Below are 26,681 nucleotides of genomic sequence, written 5' to 3' on the forward strand. Positions count from 1 at the left end.
TATTGTTCTTCCTCTATTGCAGGACCTACTCTGTCACAGGACATCCACTGTTTAATCACCACCACTACCTCAGGAAGTCCACTGTCTGTGTGTCAACTCCACTGTTACAGGACCACAAGTGTCTCAGCACTTCAACTATCACAGCACTTCTACTGTTCAGGAGCTCAAGAGTCTCAGCATCTCAAGTGTCACAGGACCTCCTTTGTCCAAGAACTGGACTGTCCAAGCAACACTACTATTGCGGGACCTCCACTGTCACAGGACTTCCACTGTAGGAGCACTACAACTGTCTCAGGACACCCACTGTCCTATCACCTCCACTATCCCAGGAATGCCACTGTCGTAGCACCACCCATAGCAACTACAGTGTTTCAGGACATCAACTGAAGCAAGATCTCCCATGATGCTGCAACTTCACTGCCACAGGATCTCTACAGTGACAGGAATACCCCTGTATCAGCAATTCCAATTTTGCAGGACCTCCACTGTAGCAGAACCTTCAATTGTGCAGCAGCTCCCCTGTAGGTAGATTGACCTCCACGATCTCAGTGCCTCCACTTTCAAAGGACCTTCACTGTCACAGAACCGGCGCCATTTCAGTGTCTCCACTGTTGCAGGACCTACCTCTTCACAGGATCTGCACTGTTGGAGCAACTGTAATTTCAATTTTTCAAAGTCATTGCTGGTTATTATATTTGAGGCTGAATGAAATGTGATGCTACTTTTGAAAGCATAAGAATTTCTTCTATAGCTCTTGTGATAAATGCCGTGTGTGCTAGGACCACTAACCTATGGAAGATTTCATGAGCTCATACCACTCTCCACCTCACTTTGTGGAAGCTGGTGTTTTTAGAGTGTGATAAACTTCAGGTGAATGGATGCATTCAGCTGCACCACGCTCTAGAGTGGGCTACACAGCAGTCATATTGAGTCCTTGCTGGGAAGAGAAGAAATCCAGAAGAGGGAGAAGGCTTGGGTTGGGGGAAGAATCATAAAATACTTAGAGGATATAAGAAGGTAAGAATTATGGGGAAAAGGAAAACAGAGCCAGAGGAAGAATGAGCACAGAGCAAACTGGGAAGGACAAAGTACAAAGGCACGTGGGTTTTGCCATCTGCGTGTTCTCTGGACAATCTCCCTTGGCCTCATTTCTGGGAGAAAACTCTTCCTCCACCCCCTTGTAAGGTTTTATTCTTGAAGGAAAGCAGCCACACAACTTCATCAGTGAATTTCCCCATTGTAATTGGTTCATCCTTTAATGCCTCTGGGAAATCCCCAGCTGGGGAATGTCCTGCTCTCTGCTGAGAGACAGCAGGAAAGTAGGTTGTCTTCTGTTTTCTCGTTGCTACAGCTCTTCTAAGTGTGGCTAATGGTTGAGTGAAGACACAGGACACTTCTGGTGTGTATGTATGCTTTGTTCACTGTGGGTGTTGTCGGGAGTGTCCTGAAAAGAAGGGCATGCCCAATGGCTCTTTGCTTCCTCTTTGACTAGCCTTATGATCATAGGGAGACACTAGGCCATTGGAAGATGAGGAGAACAATGTGTCTATGTTGTGTTCACTTCTGTTCCTATTTAGTCCTAGAGGGAAATCAGCAAGGGTAGAGAATGGGACCGTAACTGGACAAAGCTGCTGAGCCTGTGTTGTGAAGCAATTCCTGTGTATAACTTGCTGTTACATTAAGCAATAGGATGCCATATTCTGGTTATACCTTTTTGATGCAATGAATCTATAATATTTTACCTCAAACCTCAATATACTACGTTTCTTCCTCTTTTGGAGTATCTGGCATGAGAGGGATCACTTCTTCATAAGGATTTGTGAACCTCTTCCAGTTTTCATTGACCAGGGGTACATCATCACCTCTGTGACTGTCAGCCCATAGTTTGGATTGACTTTTATTAAGAGGCTAAGCTGCCTCTTCTGACACCCCACAGTGAGCAGGGTACACACCTGCTACAACCTGTCTTCTGAACTGTTGTATGACAACAGAGTCAAATACAACAGTGAAATATAAGCCTACTCCTAAGATCCATACGTTGTTTTTTTTTTTTTTTTTTTTTTTTTTTTTTTTTTTTTTTTTGCACCATAATAAAGTTGTCCTAGGAAGAGATCAGGTGCACCAATAGGGTAAGCACCATGCTGCCAGTTCAGCATTTGCCCAGGTTTGTCTTGAGTTGAAGGCCAAAGTCGATGCTTTTGACTTTTCTGTTCTTCTCTAACAAAATATAATCTGGTTTAAGGTCACTGTGAACTTATACAGTGCCCATAGCCATAGATAAAGCCTGCTAATATTTGCCTAAATATTTCCTTGGCTCCTTCCTCCTCTCGGTGGAAAGACTTTCAGATGTATTTGTAAAGTTTTAAAATTTCAACCAGTTTCACGATAAGTTATTAGAATTGTCTCAGACTCAATTGGAGAAGCAAGATGATGTTGGGGTGGATGAAAAACTTCATTATATTTGCCATGGTCATGTTTGGCTGGCACCATTGCTTCTTCTTTGCATGCACTTTGATAACCCCTATAGCAGAACTTCCACTGTCCCAGCACCTGAACTATCCCAAGACCTCCACAGTCAAAGGACCAATATTGTGGTAGGGCGTCTGTGGTCAGGCAACTCCTCTGTCTCAGACCCTCCAAATTGCAAGACCTATATGGGCACTGGAAGTCACTGTCCCTAAACTTCCACTGTTGGAGTACCTCAACTATAAAAAGGACCTCTACTATTGTACAACCCCCTTGTCATAGCACGTCTATTGTTACAAAGTAGTCCACTGTCAAAGGACCTCCAGGGTCTCAGCCTCTCCACTGTTACAGGATCTCTACTGTCTTAGGACCGCTGCTGTTGGAGGACCTCCTGTCTCTCAGCAACTTCAGTTTGTTGGAGCTCTCCTATCAGAGGACATTTACATTTTCTGTACTTCCAGTGTCACAGCTGTTATAAGAACCTCCGTTCTCACAGGACCTCCAGTGCGTCAGTACCTCCACTGTCCAAGGACTTTTATATTGTAGGACCTCTACTGTCCTACAGAATGTCCACTGTCGCTAGATTTCCACTGTCACAACACCGCAACCATTACAAGAACTGCAATTTTGGCATGACCTCCAGTGTTCCAGCCCCTCCAGTGTCATAGGACCTCCACTATCACAGGACGTCCACTGTCTCACCAAGGTCAATTTAAAGGACCTCTACTATAACAGGATATCCACTGTAGCTGGACTTACACTTTTGCAGTACCTCAACTGTTGCAGGACCAACAAGGTTGCAGGACATAGACCCTCTCAGCAGCTAGAACTTGCAGGACCTCTACTGGCACAAAAATTCCACAGTTGCTGGAGCTCCACTGTCACTGCAAATGCACTGTCTCATGATATTCACTGTTGCTGGACCAGTAGTGTGGCAGCACATCCATTTTTGCCAAGCCCCTCCACTGACGCAAGACTTCCACTTTTGTAGCACCTTCACTGTCCAAACAAACCAACTCCTGCAGGATCTCCATTGTCTCAGGGCATTCACTAATGCCAGCTCTCCAATGTTGTAGGATATCCACTTTCACAACAGCTAGAATCTTGCAGGACCTCTACTGGCAAAGACAGTCCACTGCTGCTGGCTCTCTATGGTCAGTGCCAATGCACCGATTCATGACCTCCATTGTCACAGGACCTCCACTTTTGTAGGACCTTCACTGTCCAGGCAAACTGCAGGATCTCCAGTGTCTCAGGACATTTACTGGTGCAGAGCCTCCCTTTATTCCAGACTTCAACTATTCCAAGGTCATCTACACTGTCTTAGGACCTCCAATATTGCAGGACCTCAATGTCCCAGGACCTCAGGTGACATAGCACCTCCATTGTCCCAACACCCTTACTGTCCCAGCACCTCCACTCTCACATGACCTACAATGGTGCATAAACTCCAATGTTCGAGCAACTGCACTGTCTCAGGACCTCGATTGTTCCAGAACCTCCAGTGGGCCAGGACCTCCACTGTCACCAGATCTCCACTGTCTTAGAACATCCACTCTATAACCAACTCGACTTGGGTAGAACCTCTCCTGGCACAGCATCTCCATTGTGCCTGGTCTGACATTGTCTCAAAACTTCAGCTATCACAGGAATTCCACTGTAGCAGGACCTCCTCTGTCTAAAGACAACCCCTATTGCAGGACCTTTACTGTGCAAAGAACTCCACTGTTGCAGGACATCCATTCTTGCAACACCTGCATTGTCTCAGGACCTCCACTGTACCAATCCCATCTCCAATGTCTCAGGATGCCCACTCTTTCAGGACCTCCACTGCTGCATGATCTTGAATGTAAAAGGACCTTCGCTATCTCAGTGCCTCCACTGTTGCACGAACTACAATGTCTCTCAGTGCCTCCACTGTTGAAGGACCTACAATGTCACGGGTGCTGCACTGTTTTATCAACACCACTATCACTTATTACAAGGCTTTGCTGGTTATTTATTTTGAAGCTTAATGGAGAATGATGTTACTTTTGACAAAATAAGAATTTGTTCCAAATCGCTGGTGATTAATTGCAATATGTGCAAGGAGCAGTTGCCCCTAGAAGATTGCATGAATCCATAGGCCTCTAGACCTCACCTTGTGGGAACCGTTTCCTTTTGGTGGTGATACCGTCCTGGTAAAGGCATGGGGTAACAGGACAACTCTGAAGCCTGGGGTACACATCAGTCATATTGAGTCCTTGTTCGGAAGAGGAGAAATCTAGAAGAGGGAGAAGAATTGGCGGAAGAATCATACAGTACTTAAAAAGTTAAGACAGAAACGATTTTGCAGAAATGGATACCAGAGACAGAGCTAAGCAACACAGAGCAAACTGGGTAGAACAAAGCACAAAGGTACCTGTCCTTGCCTGCCTGCCGCTTATTTTTTGGATGCTGTCTCCAGCCCTCATTTCTCAGGAGAGATACTGTCCTGCCCAGGAGAGTTTTCTTGCTTGATTGAGCACAGGAACACTGCTTCATTTGGATATTCCTAATTTCTTGGACCATCCCTTGAATCCTCTTAGCCAGCCACTGATGGGGAAAGACTCGCCCTCTCCTCATGCACAGAGAGATAATAGGTTGTCTTCTGTGTTCTCATTGATGCTTCTGTTCGGCCTGAGGCTGCTTGTTGAATGAAGGAAGAAGACACTCTGGCATGTATGTTTTGTCCAGGTCAAATGTAGTGGCCTGTGAAGAAAGCCAGTCCCAGTGGTTCTTCTGAAAGCTCTATGACTAGAATATAGACAAAGGCATAAATGAGGCCATGGGGTTGACAAGTCCAATGTGTCAATGGTGGGTTGGCTTCCACTCCTCTGCAGTCCAGTCCTAGAGGGACAGCAGCATAATCATTAAGGGTAGGGAATGGAGCCATTACTAGTCTCACTGTCTGAGCCTGGGTATGAAGCCAGGCATCAGAATAGCCTGTCCTTCCAGTAAGCAGTTGGATGCCATGATCCGCTTAGACTTTCTTTGATGTAAAGAATCTTTATGTCTTGTGTTTTGAATGGAACATGTTGCACTACTTCCAAACTTCCAGGGTGTGGCCTGAGAGGTATCATTTCTTCATAGGGATTTGGGAAATGCTCCCAATCTTCTTTGAAGCAGGGGTGCATTATCATGTCTATGACTGATATTTCTGGGTTTGACTGTTATTAAATGCTAAGCAGGTCATCTAGCTCTCTTGACACCCCACAGTGGTCAAGATGCACACCTGCCACAACCTGTCTTTTCAGCTCTTATATGAAAACATAGGTAACTTTTTCAGGTACCATAAAATGTAAGACTAACATTCATATGTGGTTCTTTGGACCATCATAAGTATAACCCAGGAAGAGTTCAGGGGCATCAAAAGTGTTAGCACTGTAGTACAGGTTCAGCATTTGCTCTGGTTTGTCTTGGGTACTAAGGCCAATGTCGATGATTTTGACTTTATTGTTCTTATCCACCATTTTATTTGTTTTGAAGTCCTGTATTTATTCTGTGCCCCTGACAGTAGATCCAGGCTGCTAATATCTGCATAAGTATTTCCCATGCCTTGTCTTTCACTATGTAGCCATACTTTCAGATACATTAATGAAGACATTGAACCTCACACAGCTCCATGACAAGGTATCTACTTGTTTTCGTCTCAATTATTGAAGATGATGTTGGAGTGGTTAACCACAATTGTCATCATTGCCATGGTCATTATTGGATGGCATAAGTGCTTCTTCATCACAAGGACTTGGAGGCCACTGTAGCAGGACATCCACTGTCTTAGCACCTGCTTTTTCCCCACATCTCCACTGTGCTGACTGTCCAAGCCTATTTTGTGCTGTCTTGCCTGTGAACTTCCTGCCTTTGCAGAAGGAAGTAGGATGCCATGGTCTGGTTATAATTTTGTTCAGTTGAAGTGTCCTTAGTTTCCAGCACTTGGAATCCTATATATTCCATTGCTCTTATACTTACAGGGTCTGGCCTGAGGGGGATCAGTTGCTCATAGGGATTTGGGAACTGCTTCTAGCCTTAGTTGAACTAGGGTTGCATCATGACCACAGTGACTTTTGGCCTATATCTAGGGTTGACTGTCATTACGAGGCTAAGTAGGTCCTTCTGACACCACACCAGAGGCACCACACACTCCTCCTACAACCTGTCTTCTCAACTCTAGAATGAAGAGAGAGTCAAATGGAAACTTTCTGACTGCCATGAAATATAAAACTCCACCTAAGCGTCAAATTTAGTCCTTTGGAACGACATAAAATTTGCCAAAGAAGAGTTCAGGAACACAAAAAGTATAAGTACTGCAGGGCTGGTTCATCATTTACCCTGATTGGAATGGGATACTAAGGCCAAAGTTGGTAATTTTGACTTTCCCATTGATGTACAACACAATATTCTTTGGCTTTAGGTGCCTGTGAAATATTGTGTGCCCATAGCAGTAGCTCATCACAGCTATTATTTACACAATATTTTGCTGGCCTTGCCTTGCTCTAGGTAGCCATACTTTTGGGTGTATTTGTAAAGCTGTTGCCCTTCAACCAGCTCCATGAATAGATGTATTGTTTTGGTCTAAATTACTTGAAGAATCGAGATGATGTTGGGGTGATCAACCATCATCATCACTTCCATGGTCATTGCTGGCTGGCATTATTTCTTCTCTAATACAAGGACTTTGTTGGACACTGTCACAGGAACACCAGTGTGGTAGAAACTCTGTTGTCAAATCAACTCCACATTCTCAGGGCCTCCAAATTGCAGGGCCTCTCCTGGCACAGGACATACACTTTCCCTGTACTTCTACTCTCACAGAGTCTCAACTTTTCAGGACCTGAACTATTGTAGGACCTTCACTGTTGCAGAAAATTGATTCTCTCAGCAACTAGTATGTTGCAGGACCTCAGCTCGCAGAGAAATTCCACTGCTGCAGGACCTGCAATGTCAATGTAAATCTAGAGTCTCAAGACCTCCACTGTTGCAGGAGCTCCAGTGTTGTAGGATGTCCAATTTTGCAGGGCTATCACTGTCAAAGGACCTCCTCTGTCACAGCCTAGACCTTCAGACTTAACTGTAAAACTAGTGGCATTCAAGTAGCACCATGACAAGGTATTATCTTGCCTCAGACTCAATTACTTGCGTAATTGAAATGAATTTGAAATGAAGTTAGAGTGGTCAAAAATCATCATCGTTACGAGCACTTTGATGTGCACTGTAGCAGGACATCCACTGTTCCAGTGTGGCTTCTGTCCCAGTACCTCCACTATCACTGGACCTCCAGTGTCGTAGGACCTTCTCACTAACAGCGGCTGCATTGTCAGGACCCTCAATTTTCAGGACATCTACTGTCACAGTATGTGTACTGTTGCTGGACTTTCATTGCCATTGCACCTAAACTGTCACAAGGTCATCCAATGTCACAGAGCAGTGTCTCAACACCTCTACTCTCCCAGGACCCCACAGTCCCAGGACCTCCAATAACTCAGGAAATCCAAGTTCCATTACCTCAACTGGCACAGCGTGTCCACCCACTGATGTTGGACTTTCACAGTGGTAGCACCTCAACTATCACATGAAGCCCACTATTGAACGACCTCCACTTTTCAGGACATCTATTTCCTCTGAAACTAGAATTGGCAGGACCTCCTCTGTCACAGTACGTCTACTGTCGAAGCAGTTCCACTATCACAGGACCTCTAGTGCTGCAAGGCTTTCACTATTATAGCATTTCTATTGTCGCCACACCTCTACTTGCTCTCCTACACCTGTACTGTCCCATCACCTCCTAGGTCAAAGATCCTGACTCGTGCATCAATTGAAGTTTTTCAAGACCTCCACTGTAGCAGCATATCCACTGTCCCAGCTGCTACTCCACTGTCAAGGGACCTGAAATGTCTTAGGAACTCCACTGTTACAGGACCTCAACTGATGAAGCACCTCAACTGTCACAGTACCTCCACTCTTGCAGTACCTCCAAAAACTCAGCCACTCCACTGTCACAAGTCTTCCAATTTGAAGGAACTCGACTGTTGCAGCACCTCCACAGTTGTCGAAGCACCATTGATATGGCACTTCCCCTGTCCTGGGACCTCCATAGCTTCTACTCTATATTCTGAGGACCTCAAATGTTGAAGCACATCCACTGTCCCAGTACCTCCATTGACAATGGACCTCATTGTGTCAGGAACACCACTTTTGCTTGGTCTGTCCCTAAAGCCTCTGGGCTGGCACTAGCTGAGGACAGACTTTCTCCCTACTGAGGCACACCAGGAGAGTAGATTGGCTTCTGTGTTCTTATTGCTATTGTTCTTCTCAGTGAGGCTGATTATTTAGTGTATTCAGGCGACACTGGAGGCATGGATGCATGTTTCTCAAGTGTGGGTGTCATCTGGAGTGGCCTGAAGAGAGAAGGGCAGCACCAGGTGCTCTTATGCCTAATCATGGAATAGTTTATGGCCGCAGGGAAACTGAAAGCCATTGGAGGATGATGAGACCAGTGTGCTTAGGGTGGGGTAGCTTCCAAACTTCCTTGAGCCCAAAGGGAATGAATCATTATCATCAAGGGTAGGGAATAACTGAACTCAATGTGTGAGCCTCTGTTGTTCAGCCTTGCACCTGGAGAACTTGCCAGGACAGTAAGCAACATGATCCCATGGGTTGATTATACATTGTAATATCTTAGGCTCTGGACTCAATATGTTCCATGTCGTCCACAATTACAGGGTCTTGTGTGATGGAGCTCAGTCCTCATAGGGATTTGAGAAAGCCTTCCGGTCTTCCTTTAACCAGCGGTACATAATCACATCGGTGACTGTCATCCTATATTTCATGTTGAGTATCATTAAGAGGCTAAGCATGTTATCCATCTCTTCTAACACCCAACAGGTGGCAGAATACAATTGCCACAACAAGTCTTTTCAAATCTAGTATGAATACAGAGTAAAGATCTTAACTTTTTAAGTACCATGTAAAACTAAGGTCCAAATGTCATTTTGTGGACTATCATAAAGTTTGCTGGGCAAGAGTTCAGGAGTTCCAAAAGACAAAGCATCACAGTGCCAGTTCAGCATTGCCCTGGTTCAACTTGTGTTCTAAGGCGAAATAAAGTCTATGATTTTAACTTATCCATTTATGTCCAACATAATCTTATATGGTTTGAGTTCCCTGTGTACTATACCGTGCTCATGGCATTAGCTCACAGTTGCTCTAATTTGCCTAAATATTTGCCTGACTTTATCCTCCTCTACCTTACCCCCATTTTCTGGTGTTTTCATAAAACTGTTGTCCTTCAATGAGCTCTTACTTGGGGAAATAAGATGCTGTTCAGGTGGTCGACCATCATCATTGTCTCTGCCTTGGTCATGAGTGGCTGGCACCATTGCTTCTTTAGAAGCAGTTTGATGGTCATGGGGCTGCCAGGGAGCTGATGGTGTGGTATTGGGACCTTGGCGTTGCTCCTGTGTCCCATGGTCCTTAAGTCTTTGTATTGACAGTGGAAGTATACCTCCTCAGAGATTCTGCTCAGGTCTAGGGTGTTGTAACTCCTCCTTACTATGTGTAAGCATTGTAGTTAAAAACTACAAATATTCCCTAGAAATAACTTAATAAGAATAGAATAAAAATGATGAAAAAGATGTAGTGAAATTACTATATGTGTTAACTCAAAATGAGCAAAATGTCTTGTGGATAGCTCTTTGTATTTTTGCTTTCCCAACAGGGTGGACCTGTAGTGCAATAGATCACATATTCAGATGATGTCAGGTGAAATAGTAATTAGCCAAATAAAGGTTACTTCCTCTGATTGGACAATGGAAGGAAAAGGTAGAGCAGAATGCATTGGAAAAGGGAGAGAAAAAAATAGAGATGGAGGATGTGGGCAAGAAGGAGATGGAGGAGGAAGAGGTTGAAAATGGAGCAGACCCCTGTGGCCTGGAGGAGCCACAAATAGCTAGAGATTTCATAAATGGGCAACAGAGTAGTGTAGAGGTGTATTTGTCCAATCTAATCGTACACTTTGTCGTTATATTATTGAGTTTTCTGTTCCTTCCATTGGCGTTTTTGGTTTGGAGATTTACCCATGTAAATCTGGTTAGTATAAACCTCTGGTATTTTCATTTCAAATGACTAAGGCAAGTCCTGTGAGAGGAACTTTACCCAGCCTTCTGCAGGCCAGCCAGAGGGTGTGGGTGGGATGAGAAATGCAACAGCACTCCAGGCACTTCAGTTAAAATTTGTTTGGTTAAAGTAGCAAACTAACAGCAGGAACCAAGACAAGATGGCTGCATAGAACTAGCCATGTAGGGTGAACCTAACCACTGATACCAGAGCATAGAATGAATTAGCATGGGTTTAATTTAAAACTACATGCAATAGATGACGTCGAGTGTGGTAGTCAACAATCCACTAGGGAGTTAGGATTCTTGTCCTAGGGATGAGAGAATTAGATTCCTGAATGAGCAGAGATGAGTCAAGTGACTCCAGCACATGGGAATCTAAACACAGGGATAGACAGACCCAAATCAGGCTCTGGGTTCTCCTCCTGTAAAAAGAATCAGTATAATGAATGGCTCCAGGCAGAGAGGGAAAGTAAAGGGTGCCTGCTTTTAATAAAGTTTGGTTTAGTTGTTGCTAATTTGGTTTAATTGGATAGAAGAGGACACAATTTTGGCCTCAGTCACCTGGGGAATTCCTCCTGAGGTTCAGAGCTAACTCAGGGAAAATGGGCCCAGATTATCTGGGAGCTCCTGCTGTGCAGGGAGAAGCTGAGCTAACAGAAAAACTACAACCTGCAAAGCAGACAACAGAGATTGGATGAGGATAAAATCCTCTAGGAAAGTCTCAGTGTCTCACAGGATGCTCCTGTTCTCTCAAAAGTGGGTTCAATATCCTGGCCTGGCAGATTAGAAAAGGCCGGAAAGAAAGGTTTCTACTGTGCTTGTTTGGTTTAGTTACTTTGTTGAGAAGTTAATTTTCAAAATGTGTGTGATTTTGAATTTTCTGGTTATTTTACTATTTTTCTGGGAAAGATGTCAAGCTAAAAATCTTTCTGGTTACTGGCTAAAGGACATGCTAGTTTGGGAGAAAGACCTTATGTTTCTGCTTATAGGAAAAGTAATTAGGCCCTGGACTCCTTCCAGAGTTCTCTGGATCAGAAAGGGCAGAGGGAGCCACCCTGATGAACTAGAAAATTCTAGAGAACCAAACAAGAAAGGTAAAGATTCCTTATGCCATCCTTCACAAGGCATGAGCAAAGACTTATGATTGGTTATTATTAAATTTGGCTCATAAAAAGACTATCTTTTCACATGCTCAAACAAAGAGCAATTTCATCTTGAGTAGTCAAGGTATTTTATGTTAAACTGGCTCACAATCGGCTTAGCAATCGAGCCTTAGGATGCAGAGTAACAAGTGCATAGAAGTAGCCATGGAGGCTGCGTGAAACTCTGATGCCTGTGTTTAGCCAGACTTAGTGCTGGGTTATTTTAAAATTGCATGTAGCATAATGTGCTTGAAATGAACTAAAATCAAAGTTAGAAAAATAGAATATATATCATGGAAAGATATCAGGGAAAAGGCTAAAAACAAAAATCCCAAGTAAAATCCAAACAAATAACCAACTTTATATTCTGTTCAGCAGAGTCATGAAGCTCTCTAGAAGGAGACAAGAGAGGATGCAGCTGTTGGGCTATCTCAGGCAAACTCTGCACCAGAGCACCTGTTCAAAGAGATTAGGGCATCATTACTGTATCATGGATGTTTACTGGGAGAATTGAATGAATTAACAGCTGAGTTGTGGAATTCTATAGATCTATAAAATAATCCGCAGTGGATAATACAAAGTTATGAAATATCTTCCAGCTTCTTAATCAGAACTATAAATTTTCAATGTAGCCCATGGATGCTGAGGGTAACTGTGATTTCAAGGTCATTTCCAATCATCTATGTTAAGTGTTTTGACTCAAGGAAAGTGGCATTGCCATAGATGAAATCAGTTAAAGGCATATTTATTTCTGCTTTGCCAAGTAACTGGACAAAAGTCAGTTCAAAAAGTTGCCATTATTGAGTGTACTTTTTTCCTCTCAGTTACTTCATGTATTTTCTCACTTATTTAAATTTCCATACATCTATACAGTAAAATATGGTCTTATCAACCCTAACTTCTCTCCTCCAAATTCTAAAAGATTCCTCTCAGAATCCCCCTTTTGACTCTATAGCCCTGGTTAGTCTGGGACTGGCTGTGTAAATCAGATTAGTCTAGAACTCACAGAGGTCCACCTGAATCAGATCCTGGGTTAAAAGTCAGCACCACAAATATCATCCTGAGTGAGCTAACCCAATCACAGAAATACATACATGGTATGCACTCATTGATAAGTGGCTATTAGCCCAAATGCTTGAATTACCCTAGACCCCTAGAACAAACGAAACTCAAGACGGATGATCAAAATGTGAATGCTTCACTACTTCTTTAAATGAGGAAAAAGAATACCCTTGGCAGGGAAGGGAGAGGCAAAGATTAAAACAGAGACTGAAGGAACACCCATTCAGAGCCTGCCCCACATGTGGCCCATACATACACAGCCACCCAATTAGACAAGATGGATGAAGCAAAGAAGTGCAGACCGACAGGAGCCGGATGTAGATCGGTCCTGAGAGACACAGCCAGAACACAGCAAATACAGAGGCGAATGCCAGCAGCAAACCACTGAACTGAGAATATGTCCCCTGTTGAAGGAATCAGAGAAAGAACTGGAAGAGCTTGAAGGGGCTCGAGACCCCAAAAGTACAACAATGCCAAGCAACCAGAGCTTCCAGGGAGTAAGCCACTACCTAAAGACTATACATGGACTGACCCTGGACTCTGACCCCATAGGTAGCAATGAATATCCTAGTAAGAGCACCAGTGGAAAGGGAAGCCCTGGGTCCTGCTAAGACTGAACCCCCAGTGAACTAGTCTATGGGGGGAGGGCGGCAATGGGGGGAGGGTTGGGAGGGGAACACCCATAAGGAAGGGGAGGGGGGAGGGGGATGTTTGCCCGGAAACCGGGAAAGGGAATAACACTTGAAATGTATATAAGAAATACTCAAGTTAATAAAAAAAAAAAGTCAGCACCACTAACCCACCCCTCTGTGTGTGTGTGTGTGTGTGTGTGTGTGTGTGTGTGTGTGTGTGTGTGTGTACAGAAATACACATAACCAATTTTTTGTATCTCATTAAGCCCTGTTAGACCTGGTCAGGCTTGCATACTGTGTGTACAGCTGTTCACTGGGAGTCGTACCAATGGCCTTCCCCCAAGGAAGAATGAATTTCTATCAGCTGCTGTTAACTGCAGCTCCTCATTTGATGCAAGGGCTTATAATTTCTTCTCCCACCCATGCATGATGTGCAGACAAATGCCACATCTGTCACTTTACTCGGTTAACATATACTAATAAAATGTTGTGGTGTTTTCAAATTTATATGTATATATATATATATATATATATATATGTATGTATGTATATATATTGTGCATGTATAATGACACATCGTATGTACTCGTAGTGGCTATTCCTGGTTGTGAACTTGACTATAAGTGGAATGATCTACAACCCAGAATTGTAAAGCTCACCTTTGATCCTGATGTTGAGGCTGGGAGATACAAGTTTCTGAACTGCATCTTGGCATGGAGATCATGAGGCAAAGTGGCTAGGAATCTCAGGAGCTTAAGGCAAGGAGGTCTCTGAGTTCAAGGTCACCTGGGACAAAGCAAGTCCCAGATCCAGCTGTGGTTGTATGCACCTTTAACCTGGGACACACCTTCTGCTGGGGATTTACATGAGGACATTGGAAGAAGGAAGAGTCTCTCTTTTTCACCTGCCTGTCTGCCTGCCTTGTGGGACTGAGCCACTGCTAGATCCTTGGACTCCCATTCATACCTGCTGCTGATCATGGTTGGGGAGTTGGACTACAGACTGCAAGTCATCAACAAATTGTCTCTCTGTACAGAGATTACCCATAAGTTCTGTGACTCTAAAGAACCCTATATAAGACAATTCTCTTTTATAATATATAATTTCTATTTATATATTAATGTACAATGTAATTTTTTATTTTATTCATAATTTTATTACATACATCCATATATTTATATGTAAATAAAACACAGGTTGTATGCCTATGAAACAGTAACACACGGCATACTTGATGACTGCTGCCTTGTCCCTACTCCCTACTGCAGGGGAGAAAATGGACCAGTCTCAGCAATGAAAAAGGTAAACTAAAATGTTAACTACTGGGTGGAAATACAGATGGTGTGCATATAAAATAACATCTTCTTGATTCCTTCTTTAGAAATTTTTCTTCATTTCTTGAAGTCACTTTTTATGATACATTATTATATGATATACTATCTCACAGTTATTATGGTAAGTTATTTTTATTGTTAGTACAAAAGTATACACATAATGTTGTGCTAATTCCAGTAATGTCCGGGTAAGGCTTCATGCACATGACTGCACTGTATAATATTTCCCTATGTGATCCAAAACTCTTTCGTTGTTATATTATGATCTCTAAGCAGAATATTGATGATCCTGAAATTATATACAATACCTAAGATTTTTCTCAAACATTTCATTAGCTTTCCATAGAATGCTATTGTAAGTGCATTTGACTGTTCAGTTCCAGGATATGAATTCCAGTAGAGTACTTTCTGGATAATATTTCCTTACAAAATGCTGTTAACTGCTTCCTCCAAGAAGTTAATTTCTTGTTTTAAAATTTATAAATTATGTTTAAATGGAAGATAGAGAAGGCAGATGCTGGATTATTTAGTACCAAGCTGGTTTTCTGTCCTGATGTGGGTAAGGGCTGGTCACTTGTCATGTTTCACATTCCTTTAGATTTGTAGCTGTTTTAGACTTTATAAATAATCATTTTGTGTATTCCAAGTCCATAGGCATTTTCTGACCCAATTGTCCATTTTACAGGAGTATTTTTCTTAGAAGTTTGGAACCATAAAATAGAAATTTTCCTAACTAGTGAAGATTCCAGGGTATATGTGGGTAGGATTTTGCTCATTTCCTGCTGTGTGATTTCATTGTGCTCTTCTGACCTAGTTTTTGCATAGGGTGCTGGCCGGTATAAACTGGAAATGTATGTTAAGTCGTTGTCCAAGGCAGTGTTGCAGATGTGGCCAGTATTTGTTTTAAAGGAATCAGTGAAGGGCATTCTGCACTCGAGCTTTGTGAAAAAGTGTGCAGATGCTCATGGCTGTGGATGCTTTGTGGTGTGAAGAACACTGCAGTTCATTGAATATGGTGTGAGGAATGCTGCTGTGCACTGACTGTGTGGTGTGAGGTATACTGCTGAGCACTGACTGTGTGGTGTGAGGAATGCTGCTGTGCACTGACTGTGTGGTGTGAAGAATGCTGCTGTGTACTGACTGTGTGGTGTGAGGGATGCTGCTGTGCACTGACTGTGTGGTGTGAGGAATGCTGCTGTGCATTGATGCTGCCTTTTTTCCCCACTTTTTTTTTTATTAACTTGAGTATTTCTTATTTACATTTCGAGTGTTATTCCCTGTCCCGGTTTCCGGGCAAACATCCCCCTCCCTCCTCCCCTTCTTTATTGGTGTTCCCCTCCCCATCCTCCCCACATTGCCACCCTCCCCCCAACAATCTAGTTCACTGGGGGTTCAGTCTTAGCAGGACCCAGGGCTTCCCCTTTCACTGGTGCTCTTACTAGGATATTCATTGCTACCTATGAGGTCAGAGTCCAGGGTCAGTCCATGTATAGTCTTTAGGTAGTGGCTTAGTCCCTGGAAGCTCTGGTTGCTTGGCATTGTTGTTCATATGGGGTCTCGAGCCACTTCAAGCTCTTCCAATTCTTTCTCTGATTCCTTCAACGGGGGTCCTATACTCAGTTCAGTGGTTTGCTGCTGGCATTCGCCTCTGTGTTTGCTGTATTCTGACTGTGTCTCTCAGGAGCGATCTACATCCGGCTGTCAGCCTGCACTTATTTGCTTCATCCATCTTGTCTAATTGGATGGCTGTATATGTATGGGCCACATGTGGGGCAGGCTCTGAATGGGTGTTCCTTCTGTGTCTGTTTTAATCTTTGCCTCTCTCTTCCCTGCCAAGGGTATTCTTGTTCCCCTTTTAAAGAAGGAGTGAAGCATTCACATTTTGATCATCCGTCTTGAGTTTCATTTGTTCTAGGCATCTAGGGTAATTCAAGCATTTGGGCTAATAGCCACTTATCAGTGAGTGCATACCATGTGTGTTTTTCTGTGATTGGGTTACCTCACTCAGGATGATATTTTCCAGTTCCACCCATTTGCCTACGAATTTCATAAAGTCATTGTTTTGATAGCTGAGTGATATTCCATTGTGTAGATGTACCACATTTTCTGTATCCATTCCTCTGTTGAAGGGCATCTGGGTTCTTTCCAGCTTCTGGCTATTATAAATAAAGACTGCGATGAACATAGTGGAGCACGTGTCTTTTTTATATGTTGGGGCATTTTTGGGGTATATGCCCAAGAGAGGTATAGCTGGATCCTCAGGCAGTTCAATGTCCAATTTTCTGAGGAACCTCCAGACTGATTTCCAGAATGGTTGTACCAGTCTGCAATCCCACCAACAATGGAGGAGTGTTCCTCTTTCTCCAAATCCTCGCCAGCATCTGCTGTCACCTGAGATTTTGATCTTAGCCATTCTCACTGGTGTGAGGTGAAATCTCAGGGTTGTTTTGATTTGCATTTCCCTTATGACTAAAATGTTGAACATTTCTTTAGGTGTTTCTCAGCCATTCGGCATTCCTCAACTGTGAATTCTTTGTTTAGCTCTGAACCCCATTTTAATAGGGTTATTTGTCTCCCTGCGGTCTAATTTCTTGAGTTCTTTGTATATTTTGGATATAAGGCCTCTATCTGTTGTAGGATTGGTAAAGATCTTTTCCCAATCTGTTGGTTGCCGTTTTGTCCTAACCACAGTGTCCTTTGCCTTACAGAAGCTTTGCAGTTTTATGAGATCACATTTGTCGATTCTTGATCTTAGAGTATAAGCCATTGGTGTTTTGTTCAGGAAATTTTTTCCAGTGCCCATGTGTTCCAGATGCTTCCCTAGTTTTTCTTCTATTAGTTTGAGTGTATCTGGTTTGATATGGAGGTCCTTGATCCACTTGGACTTAATCTTTGTACAGGGTGATAAGCATGGATCGATCTGCATTCTTCTACATGTTGCCCTCCAGTTGAACCAGCACCATTTGCTGGAAATGCTATCTTTTTTCCATTTGATGGTTTTGGCTCCCTTGTCAAAAATCAAGTGCCCATAGGTGTGCGGGTTTTTTTCTGGGTCTTCAAATCTGTTCCATTGGTGTATCTGTCTGTCTCTGTACCAATACCATGCAGTTTTTATCACTATTGCTCTGTAATACTGCTTGAGTTCAGGGATAGTGATTCCCCCTGAAGTCCTTTCATTGTTGAGGATAGTTTTAGCTATCCTGGGTTTTTTGTTATTCCAGATGAATTTGAAAATTGTTCTGTCTAACTCTTTGAAGAATTGTATTGGTATTTTGATGGGGATTGCATTGAATCTGTGGGTCGCTTTTGGTAAAATGGCAATTTTTACTATATTAATCCTGCCAATCCGTGAGCATGGGAGATCTTTCCATCTTCTGTGGTCTTCTTCAATTTCTTTCTTCAGAGTCTTGAAGTTCTTATTGTACAAATCTTTTACTTGCTTGGTTAAAGTCACACCGAGGTACTTTGGTATTTGGGTCTATTAAGAAGGGTGGTGTTTCCCTAATTTCTTTCTCAGCTTGTTTCTCTTTTGTGTAGAGGAAGGCTACTGATTTATTTGAGTTTATTTTATACCCAGCCACTTTGCTGAAGTTGTTTATCAGCTTTAGTAGTTCTATGGTGGAACTTTTGGTATCACTTAAATATACTATCACATCATCTGCAAATAGTGATATTTTGACTTCTTCTTTTCCGACCTGTTTCCCCTTGACCTCCTTTTGTTGTCTGATTGCTCTGGCTAGAACTTCAAGAACTATATTGAATAAATAGGGAGAGAGTGGGCAGCCTTGTCTAGTCCCTGATTTTAGTGGGATTGCTTCAAGTTTCTCTCCATTTAGTTTAATGTTAGCAACTGGTTTGCTGTATATGGCTTTTACTATTTTTAGGTATGGGCCTTGAATTCCTATTCTTTCCAGGACTTTTAGCATGAAGGGGTGTTGAATTTTGTCAAATGCTTTCTCAGCATCTAATGAAATGATCATTTGGTTTTGTTCTTTCAGTTTGTTTATATAATGGATCACGTTGATGGTTTTCTGTATATTAAACCATCACTGCATGCCTGGGATGAAGCCTACTTGATCATGGTGGATGATTGTTTTGATGTGCTCTTGGATTCGGTTTGCCAGAATTTTATTGAGTATTTTTGCGTCGATATTCATAAGGGAAATTGGTCTGAAGTTCTCTTTCTTTCTTGGGACTTTGTGTGGTTTAGGTATAAGAGTAATTGTGGCTTCATAGAAGGAATTCGGTAGTGATCCATCTGTTTCAATTTTATGGAATAGTTAGGATAATATTGGTATGAGGTCTTCTATGAAGGTCTGATAGAATTCTGCACTAAACCCGTCTGGACCTGGGCTCTTTTTGGTTGGGAGACCTTTAATGACTGCTTCTATTTCCTTAGGCGTTATGGGGTAGCTTAACTGGTTTATCTGTTCCTGATTTAACTTCGGTACCTGGTACCTGTCTAGGAAATTGTCCATTTCCTGCAGATTTTCAAGTTTCTTGAATATAGGCTTTTATAATAAGATCTGATGATTTTTAGAATTTCCTCTGAATCTGTAGTTATGTCTCCCTTTTCATTTCTGATTTTGTTAATTTGGACACACTCTCTGTGTCCTCTCGTTAGTCTGGCTAAGGGTTTATCTATCTTGCTGATTTTCTCAAAGAACCAGCTTTTGGTTCTGTTGATTCTTTCTATGGTCCTTTTTGTTTCTATTTGGTTGATTTCAGCTCTGAGCTTGATTATTTCCTGCCTTCTACTCCTCCTGGGTGTATTTGCAACTTTTTGTTCTAGAGCTTTTAGGTGTGCTGTCAAGCTGCTGACATATGCTCTTTCCTGTTTCTTTCTGCAGGCACTCAGCACTATGAGTTTTCCTCTATAGCACAGGTTTCATTGTGTCCCATAAGTTTGGGTATGTTGTACCTTCCTTTTCATTAAATTCTAAAAAGTCTTTTATTTCTTTCTTTATTTCTTCCTTGACCAGGTTATCATTGAGTAGAGCATTGTTCAATTTCCACGTATATGTGGGCATTCTTCCCTTATTGTTATTGAAGACCAGTTTTAGGCCGTGGTGGTCTGATAGCACGCATGGGATTATTTCTATCTTTCTGTACCTGTTGAGGTCCGTTTTTTGACCAATTATATGGTCAATTTTGGAGAAAGTACCATGAGGAGCTGAGAAGAAGGTATATCCTTTTGCTTTAGGATAGAATGTTCTATAAATATCTGTTAAGTCCATTTGGCTCATGACTTCTCTTAGTCTGTCTACGTCTCTGTTTAATTTCTGTTTCCATGATCTGTCCATTGATGAGAGTGGGGGTGTTGAAATCTCCTATTATTGTATGAGGTGCAATATGTTTTTGAGCTTTAGTAAGGTATTTTTACGTATGTAGGTGCCCTTGTATTTGGGGCCCAGATATTTAGGATTGAGAGTTCATCTTGGTGGATTTTTCCTTTGATGAATATGAAGTGTCCTTCCTTATCTTTTTTGATGACTTTTAGTTGAAAATTGATTGTATGTGATATTAGAATGGCTACGCCAGCTTGCTTCTTCCGACCATTTGCTTGGAAAGTTGTTTTCCAGCCTTTCACTCTGAGGTAGTGTCTGTCTTTGTCTCTGAGGTGTGTTTCCTGTAGGCAGCAGAATCCAAGGTCATCGTTGCGTATCCAGTTTGTTAATCTATGCCTTTTTATTGGGGAGTTGAGGCCACTGATGTTGCGAGATATTAATGAACAGTGATTATTGCTTCCTGTTATATTTATATTTGGATATGAGGTTATGTTTTTGTGCTTTTCTTCTCTTTGTTTTGTTGCCAAGAGGATTAGTTTCTTGCTTCTTCTAGGGTATAGCTTGCCTCCTTATGTTGGGCTTTACCATTTCTTATCCTTTGTAGTGCTGGATTTGTAGAAAGATATTGTGTACATTTGTTTTTGTCCTGGAATGTCTTGGTTTCTCCATCTATTTTCAGTGGGAGTTTTGCAGGATACAGTAACCTGGGCTGACATTTTTGTTCTCTTAGGGTCTGTATGACATCTGTCCAGGATCTTCTGGCTTTCATAGTTTCTGGTGTAAAGTCTGGTGTGATTCTGATAGGTCTGCCTTTATATGTTACTTGACCTTTTTCCCTTACTGCTTTTAATATTCTTTCTTTATTTTGTGTGTTTGGTGTTTTGACTATTATGTGACGGGAGGTGTTTCTTTTCTGGCCCAGTCTATTTGGAGTTCTGTAGGCTTCTTGTATGCCTATGGGTATCTCTTTGTTTAGGTTAGGGAAGTTTTCTTCTATGATTTTGTTGAAGATATTTACTGGTCCTTTGTGCTGGGAGTCTTCACTCTCTTCTATACCTATTGTCCTTAGGTTTGATCTTCTCATTGAGTCCTGGACCAATATTTTGGACCAGTAGCTTTTTCCGCTTTACATTATCTTTGACAGTTGAGTCAATGATTTCTATGTTATCTTCTGCTCCTGAGATTCTCTCTTCCATCTCTTGTATTCTGTTGGTGAAGCTCGTATCTACAGCTCCTTGTCTCTTCTTTTGGTTTTCTATATCCAGGGTTGTTTCCATGTGTTCTTTCTTGATTGCTTCTATTTCCATTTTTAATTGCTTCAACTGTTTGATTGTGTTTTCCTGGAATTCTTTCAGGGATTTTTGTGACTCCTCTCTATGGGCTTCTACTTGTTTATTTATGTTTTCCTGGAATTCTTTCAGGGATTTTTGTGATTCCTCTCTGTAGGCTTCTACTTGTTTATTAATGTTTTCCTGTGTTTCTCTAAGGGAGTTCTTCACGTCTTTCTTGAAGTCCTCCAGCATCATGATCAAATATGATTTTGAAACTAGATCTTGCTTTTCTGGTGTGTTTGGATATTCCATGTTTGTTTTGATGGGAGAATTGGGCTCAGATGGTGCCATGTAGTCTTGGTTTCTGTTGCTTAGGTTCCTGCGCTTGCCTCTCGCCATCAGTTTATCTCTAGTGTTACTTTGTTCTGCTATTTCTGACAGTGGCTAGACTGTCCTATAAGCCTGTGTGTCAGAAGTGCTGTAGACCTGTTTTCCTGTTTTCTTTCAGCCAGTAATGGGGACAGAGTGTTCTGCCTTCGGGCGTGTAGTTTTTCCTATCTATAGGTCTTCAGCTGTTCCTGTGGGCCTGTGTCTGGAGTTCACCAGGCAGGTCACTTGCAGCAGAAAAGTTGGTCTTACCTGTGGTCCTGGGGCTCAAGTTTGCTCGTGGGGTGTTGCTTATGAGCTCTCTGCGGCAGCAGCAACCAGGAAGATCTGCGCTGCCCTTTCCGGGAGCTTCCGTGCACCAGGGTTCCAGATGGGAGTTTGGTGTTTTCCTCTGGCGTCAGATATATGTGCAGAGTGCAGTCTCTTCTGGTTTCCCAGGCATGTCTGCCTCTCTGAAGGTTTAGCTCTCCCTCCCACGGGATTTGGGTGCAGAGAACTGTTTATCCCGTCTGTCCCTTCAGGTTCTGGTGGTGTCTCAGATGCAGCGGTCCTGCTGCACCTGGGCCCTCCTCTGCGGGAACCCAGAGGCCTTAAACAGTTTCCTATTGGGCCAGGGATGTGGGCAGGGGTGAGCAGTGTTGGTGGTCTCTTCTGCTCTGCAGCCTCAGGAGTGCCCACCTGACCAGGCAGTGAGGTCTCTCTCCCACGGGGTTTGGGAGCAGAGAGCTGCTGCGTTTCAGGATCCGCGGGTTTGGGACTCCCGGTAAACCCCGCAAGTGCCCAGTCCTAGAGGAATTTTTGCCTCTCTGTGTCCTGAGTTCACCAGGCAGGTCTCTTGCAGCAGAAAAGTTGGTCTTACCTGTGGTCCCGAGGCTCAAGTTTGCTGGTGTGGTGCTGCCTATGAGCTCTCCACGGTGGCAGCAACCAGGAAGATCTGCACCGCCCTTTCCGGGAGCTTCCGTGCACCAGGGTTACAGATGGTGTTTGGTGTTTTCCTCTGGCGTCAGAGATGTGTGCAGAGTGCAGTCTCTTCTGGTTTCCCAGGCGTGTCTGCATCTCTGAAGGTTTAGCTCTCCCTCCCACGGGATTTGTGTGCAGAGAACTGTTTATCTGGTCTGTCCCTTAAGGTTCTGGTGGTGTCTCAGACGCAGCGGTCCTGCTGCTCCTGGGCCCTCCTCTGCAGGAACCCAGAGGCCTTATACAGTTTCCTCTTGGGCCAGGGATGTGGGCTGGGGTGGGCAGTGTTGGTGGTCTCCTCTGCTCTGCAGCCTCAGGAGTGCCCACCTGACCAGGTGGTGAGGTCTCTCTCCCACAGGGTTCGGGAGCAGAGAGCTGCTGCGTTTCAGGATCCGCGGGTTTGGGACTCTCGGTAAACCCCGGAAGTGCCTGGTCCTAGAGGATTTTTGCCTCTCTGTGTCCTGAGTTCACCAGGCAGGTCTCTTGCAGTAGAAAAGTTGGTCTTACCTGTGGTCCCGAGGCTCAAGTTTGCTCGTGGGGTGCTGCCTATGAGCTCTCCGCAGCGGCAGCAACCAGTGACGCTGCCTTTTTTCTTTTCTCCCTACACCCTTCTGGTGGCTCAGGTTGGACAACTAGGTGCCCATGACCAACTCCTCATTGTGGATGAATTTAGTCTGGATGGACTTTCTCAGGAAAGGTATGACTAATTGGTCACTTAAACACGTCAACTAATTGGTTAGTTTTAGTGTACTGAAGTGATAGTTTGCATTTAATTTTGAAATTTGAATTCAAAAAGAAGTGATGTAAAAGCTCTTTGTGTTTACTCACCTTCACTATAACCCTAGTTCTTAGAGCACATGAATCTCATTTTGGGTTCACTCATAAGAATGTATATTAGTATAGAACATTTCATTAAATAATTATATAAATATGTACACATATACTTAGAGCTTGTAAAATCTTTAAATATAATAATGTTTATGTTCTAGAATAGAATATATTTACCTGTTTTATAATTAATTATCATAAGTGATGTGGACAGGACATAATCTTCTCAAAGTCTGGTTTATTTCCCCAAACAGCAACCAGGCTGAGGAACCTAAGCACAAGTATTCTGAACATAGACTCCTCTATGACAGTGAGCACTGTTTCTTTATATTTTCTTCCTAGGGCAGCAGAACTCATGACTACAACCAGTTCCATGGTTACACTGGAAGTTGCAAATCAAGGCATCCTCTCTCACTGCCTGTCCACCTGTCTTACCCAGCCATTGTCCTCCATGGTGCAGAGAGGTAAGAGCTAGTGACTCAAGCCAGGTTAGCCAACATATAGTAATCCTGTATTGAGATATGGCTCCTCCTAAAAGTTATCAAAATCTGGGGCTGGAAAGATGGTTCAGTATTTTACAACACCAGTGTTAGCTCACAACTGCCTAAAACTCTAATTTCAGGGGATTTGAAACCTTCTAAGTTCTTTGGACACCAGTCAAGCATTCATGTGCACACATGCTGGGCAAACACTCATACACATAAATTATTTTTATAAAGTGAGACCCTAAAAGTCCCATGTAGTAGCTCCTACCACAGCTCTTGCTCAGGTTTAAAGGAAGAAGTTAGTTGAGACTGAGTTCATGATGCTGAGAAATACTTCTGGATCATGATACAGATCAGATCTGATGGTACGGTTTACTAGATATATTCACAGTCTGTTAGGTGCAGTATTGTGAATCCTCTTCTGACCCTGACTCAGCTTTTATTTTTACTTTTTATTTTTTCAGTTTTATTTTTATTATGCTACTCAAGTAAATTAATACTAAATTAATGAATCTGGGAAAATGAGAATTAGTTTAAATGAGTAAATAAAATGTGAAATGTTTTTTATTGAAAGCATAGTATCAAAATTATAGTTTTTAGCAGGGCATTTAAAATACATGATTTTTAGAAAACCATTTATTTATTTCCTTTACAATCCTGTCTTCCCAGTAACCCACCATACAAATCGTCCCTCCATCACACTTTTCCTGAAATGGCAAAGCTTGTTTCGGGGTGTCAACCCCCATGAATGCTTTTTAAAAGATTATAAAACAGATACCTGAGGAAAAAGTATGCCTTTTATGCAGTTTTAAGCATCTGATTGGCAAGCTTCCACTCCTCTTTCTTTGTAATCTAAAAGCAGCAGCAGGATCAAGGCTAGGAAATGGGGCTGCAATGGGACTCACTTGCTGTGCCTGGGCTGTGCAGCCATACCCCGGGAGAGCCTGCTGTTGTAGGAAGCAATAAGTTGCCATTTCCTCATTATATTTTTCTTTTTATTAGGGAGTATTTTATTACAGAGGCTTGAAATCCCATGCATTTCATCGCACCCAAAATTTCAGGGTCTGGCCTGAGGGGAAGCAGTTCTTCACAACGAACTGTGAACCCCTTCCCGTGTTCTTTGAACCAGGCGTGTTTCACCACCTCGCTGGCTGTTGGTCTATACATTGGATTTACTGTTAGTAATTGACTAAGGAGGATCTCCAGTTCTTCTGAAACCCCACAGGGGGCAGGATACACCCCTGCAACAACTTGTTTTTGTAATTCTTGGATGATCACAGAATCAAATGGGAGCTTTCCCACTACCATATAATACAAGACCACTCCTATTGTCCACATATCATTCTTCATCCCGTCATACAGAAGTCCAAGGAAGCGTTCCGGGAAAACAAAAGAATATGCACCGCAGTGCTGGTTTAGCATTTGTCCAGGTTGTGTTTCGGTGCTAAGCCCAAAGTCGATGACTTTGACCTTTTTGTTTTTATCAATCATTATATTGTCCACTTTCAGGTCTTGGTGAACAATCCCCTTTCCATGGCAGTAGCTCACTGCTGATAATATCTGTTCAAATATTTGCCGGGCCTCATCCTCCTCTATATGCCCTGACTCCCTGATGTATTGGTAGAGTTGTTGTCCTTCCTCCAGCTCCATTATGAGGTATATTCTAGTTTTGTTTTCAATGACTTGTAAGAGAGAATCAATGTTGGGGTGGTTGATCTTTCTCATTATGTTTGCTTCTGTCATGGCTGGCCGGAACCACTGCTTGTTCTTTCGGAGAACTTTGACCGCCACTGGGGTTCCTGTGAGCTGGTGGTGGGACAGGAGGACCTTGGCATAGCTTCCTTTTCCAATAGTCTTCAGTACTTTATATTGGGAATGAAAGGTTCCCTCCTGAGAGATACTGGGATCGGGACTAGAAGGTGGTAACTCCTCCTCAGTCTCTGTAGGCATTTTATCAGTACTAATGCTACCTAAAAATAACAAACAAATGGAATCAAATAATGAAAAAGATGGAGCAATTCAGGAACTAAAATTACACATGTGGAACCTAAAAGAAACAAACGAAACAAAAAGAAAAAAATAATAACAAAGAAAAGACTAGACTAGAAAAATAGAGTAAAATTATGAACAGGGGGAAATATGAAGAATCATCAGTAAAAGCCACCCAAATAACCATCCCCAAAAGAGAAAGCCAAGAGCACACAAATACTAAACGTAATGATGAAAATAAAAATCGTTATACTACAATAGGATTGGGCGGCCAAAACTGATCAATACTGTGAATGGATTGTTTGAAGAAAAAGGTCAGATAAAAGAAATGAGAGGAGAAAGACTGAGTATAAGACAAAACAAACAAATGTAAAAAGCCAACACTTAAGGGAAAACTCCATTGAATTTCAGGACCTAGTGATCCACAAAAATCCACAACTCTCCAGAGCAAAATACTGAAAATTAAAATTAACCAACCACAAGGAATAAGGCAGTTAAATATCAGTGAACAGTAAACCTTAAACAAAGGCCGAAGAGTCAAGGTGTCACAAAGGGCAAATTTGTATCAAGTCTAAGCCAATGATTGCTTGTACTCAATAAATAGAGAAACAGAAATAATGTAAAAGGATGAAACTGCAGGACATTGAAAGTGGAGATAGAGTTAATCATCGGACTGCAGAACCGTAAATAATCAAAGCAATAATA

General features: G+C 42.6%; 1 pseudogene; it reads right to left on the reverse strand.

The window, feature by feature from the left end:
• Positions 1-4,330: 4,330 nt before the first annotated feature.
• On the reverse strand, positions 4,331-25,937 carry LOC148007102 (sperm motility kinase Y pseudogene; annotated as a pseudogene).
• Positions 25,938-26,681: the final 744 nt, after the last annotated feature.

The sequence above is a fragment of the Rattus norvegicus genome, chromosome 1, assembly GCF_021556685.1.
Source record: "Rattus norvegicus strain SHRSP/BbbUtx chromosome 1, alternate assembly SHRSP_T2T, whole genome shotgun sequence".
NCBI lineage: Eukaryota > Metazoa > Chordata > Mammalia > Rodentia > Muridae > Rattus > Rattus norvegicus.